Source organism: Dipodomys merriami, unplaced genomic scaffold (genome assembly GCF_024711535.1).
Source record: "Dipodomys merriami isolate MVZ:Mamm:240054 unplaced genomic scaffold, mDipMer1.0.p SCAF_46, whole genome shotgun sequence".
Lineage (NCBI taxonomy): Eukaryota > Metazoa > Chordata > Mammalia > Rodentia > Heteromyidae > Dipodomys > Dipodomys merriami.
In genome coordinates this window covers 11,750,756-11,754,622 of record NW_027206024.1, presented here as the reverse complement: position 1 = coordinate 11,754,622, position 3,867 = coordinate 11,750,756, and positions in this window count along the sequence as shown.

The window sequence follows — 3,867 nt, the reverse complement described above, 5'->3', positions numbered from 1 at the left end:
ATAAGATGATTTCTTTATTGCTTTGTATGTCCATTCCCCTTTGTATATCCCCTGCATTCACTGTATTTGATGTTGGTATAATTTGTGGAGGTGAGGGAAAAAAGAGATTGTTTAAATAGGGATACAGGTGGACCCATTGCAACAATGAGATATACAAGATTTTATTTCAAAAATACAATGTACAACTTTCGCTGGGGGGGATGAGGGGGAGATGGGAAGTGTTGGGAAGGGTAAACAAAGGAGTAGGTAACAATGTTTGATAAGAAATGTACTTATTACCTTGCCCATGTAATTGTAACCCCTATGTAATGTACTTTCCCAATTGAAAAAAAAAGGCAAAAGAATTTCCTGTATGGTTTCTTATGAAAAGAAAGAAGAATACAATCTACTCCTCAAGGAAATTGACCCATACCTGGCAGTACTGTCACATTCATAAATGATGTAAGAAGACTGAAGAACAAATTTCAACTCAAGCTTCCTGATGTAAAATTTACTTTGTCCCCTGTAAACAACCTTTCAATTCTATGTCTTGCTCCCAAAATGATTCGTATTTTATTCTTATCATATTTTTTAATTAACTTTAAGTAGTTGAATGGAAATTGCAGTTTGACAAAGCAGTTTATGAACAGTATTTAGTGAGTTTTTTTTTTCTTTTTTTTCTCCTGAGGTTTGAACTCTGGGTCTGAGCGCTGTCCCTGAGCTCCTTTGGATGAACACTAGAACTCTATCATTTGAGGCACAGCAACAATTTCAGATTTTTCTGAGATTTAATTGGAGATAAGAATCTCACAGACTTTCCTGCCAGGGTTGGCTTCAAAGCTCAATCATCAGCCTCTTGACTATCTAGAAAAACAAGTGTGAGCCTCTAGTGCCTGGCTTAAAACAATGCATCTTTTATTTTTTGGTTTATCCTGGGGCTTGAACTCAAGGTCTTGCCAATGTCCTTGAGATTCTTTTCCTCATGCTAGCACTCTACAACTTGTGTCATAGTACCAATTCCAGCTTTTTTTGTTTATGTAGTACTGAGGAATCAAACTCAGGGCTTCATACTTGCAAGGCAAACCGTCTACCAGTAAGAAACATTTCATGGCCAATACAATGCAACTTGAGGTTCATTATCCCTCATCCGTCTCAATCCTATTTCATCCCTCAATTTACATAATTATGTAGAATATTTACTGGCTCTCAATGTCATACATAGGCACTCAGAGGTTTGTCACTGTGCCAATTTTAAAAAGCTCATATAATTTGTACATTTCTTATCAAGCATTGTAGCCTCCTCCTTTGTTTCCCCTCTCCATCCCTTCCCATCTCCCCCCCCACCTCCCACTCAATCCTCCCCGCCCCCCTCGCACGAAAGTTGTAAAGTTTGTTTTCGACATAACGACTTGTACATCTCATTGTAAGTAGAAAATGTAGTATAGGGCTGCGGAGATGGCTCAGTGGTAGAGCGCTTGCCTTGCATGCAGGAGGCCCTCGGGTCGATTCCTCAGCACCACATAAGAAAAAAGAAAAAAGCCGTAAGTTGAGCTGTGGTTCAAGTGATAGAGCACTAGCCTTGAGCTGAAGAGCTGAGGGAGAGCGCCCAGGCCCAGAGTTCATGCCCCACTACGGGACCCCCCCGACCATAAAAAAAGAAAATATAGTCTGTTTTATCCATTTTTCATATGCAATATTAATGTTTCCTAAGTAAGTCCATGTAAATTTATTTCATGTTGTTTTGCATACATGTGTATAATTGTATTACATCCTCAATGAGCATCTGAACAATTTATTATATTGTATCATAAAAGGTTTTGCAATATCTATTCTTGTACATGTGTCTCATTTGACATAAGTTGAAATATATTTTGTATATAAAATTATGATTGAAAATGCTGGATCATAGAGGCAACTCTATGTATAATATCTAAAAGATTGCCAGTATGTTTAACAAACTGACTATCTCACTTTAAGTGCCAAGCACCAATGTATAAGGATTCCAATTTCTATATAGTGGTTGTGCAGGGCTATCTTATTGATGTTTCTATTTCCACTAATCTCTATGTATGCAGTGTCTAGGCATGATATGACCTTTTCATGTTCTTTGGATGTTGGTATATTATAACAGACAGTTTTTTGATAACTTATTCAGGAAGGTTAAAGTTTTTCATTGGCATTAATATTTATAAGTTTTTGACAATTTCCAAAAACACCTGACCAGCACTCTTTGACTCATTGACAAAGGAATATAAACTTAAATATATTTCTCTGTCCAATATTAAAGCTGTTAGTGTAAAATTCTTAGGTTTGTAAAGGAAAGATTACACAGCTCAATGGGTTTATAAGGCACCAGATTGGATCCACATAATTATTGTCAAGGAATATTTAATAAGGAGTAAAACAAAATATTTGTGGAATGATATTCTCTTTAATAAGTGGTGATAGGTTAGCAAGTATTGGGGGAGAATTAAAAAATAAACATTGACTTAAACATAACAATTTATTCAAATATTAACTTCAAGCAGGATTAAAACATGGCATATAAAACAAAAAGAGTGATGTAAATGTAAATCAAAGAAAGATGTCTTGACAATTTTGGAGATGAAGTATTCTTAACTTAGGCATTAAACTTATAGGAAAGGAAACTTGATATAGTAGAACTCAATAAAAGTGTAAAATAAAATTTGGTCTGTGAAAGCTCATATACAAGTAGGGAATACAAATTGGGAGCAGAGGGCTTATGTATCTCATCCTAGCTACTTGGGAGGCTGTGATTTGAGTATTGCTATTCGAAGCCAGCCCACAAAATAAAGTCCCTGAGAATCTTATCTCTGATTAATTTACAAAAATCAGTAGTGAGGCATGACTCAAAGGGTAAATTGTTAACAAAATGCAACAATTCTCAGGGACCCTGAGTTCAAACGCCAGGACCATACATACATGTACAAAAGTGATAGTAGTAATACTAATAGTGATGATGATGATGATGATGATGGTAATGATGATGATGATGAAGGGTACCCAGACTCAAGGATAAAATATTTGCAAATCCTATACCTGAAAAATACCTCAAATCGAGACTCTACTTAGAACTCTCAAAACCTAATGTTAAAAAAAAATGAAACCAGCAAAATACATCTTGTGAAAAATAAGCACAAGAAAATCATCATTAGTCATCAAATAATTGCACATTAAAAGTAAAATGACATCATAAATTATAGATGAGAATTACTTCATGTAATACAATAATGACCATACTAAATGCTATCAAGAAACAGAGAAACTATGGATCATGGCAGGAATGTCAAATGGGAAAGCCACTTCTGAAAACATTGTGACAGGTTCCTAGAATATGAAATATGTAACCCATAGCATAGCACAGGAATTGAGCTCTTCAGGCTTTGTCTCACAGAAATAAAATGTAACGTTCACCCCAAAGCCAAAACACAGAGGATTATAGCAGCATTATTTCCTCTAAAAAATAGAAATCAATTCAGGCTTTCTTCAGGTGAATGGGAAAAGAATTGTGCTACATTCTCTAATAACAGAACCAAAAGGCAACTCTCATAAATGCAATACAATATTAAGGCATACAATAATTGGGAATAATCTATCATATATTTGAAGGCAATCTTAAAAACTTATTTATTGCATGATCTAGAAGTCAGAGAAAAAAATGTGTTACCAGGATGAAACAGGTTTGGGATGGGACAAAGAGAAGAAGTGGGTTTAATTATAAAAGAATAACATGAGACAGACTCATTTTTGGTAAAGAAACGTATCTGTAAATATAGTATATTCATATAGAGTTGATAACATTATATTGGACTTAATATGTGAACAAAATAATTAAAACAACTGAATGCTGCTTAAGGTACTTGTGAA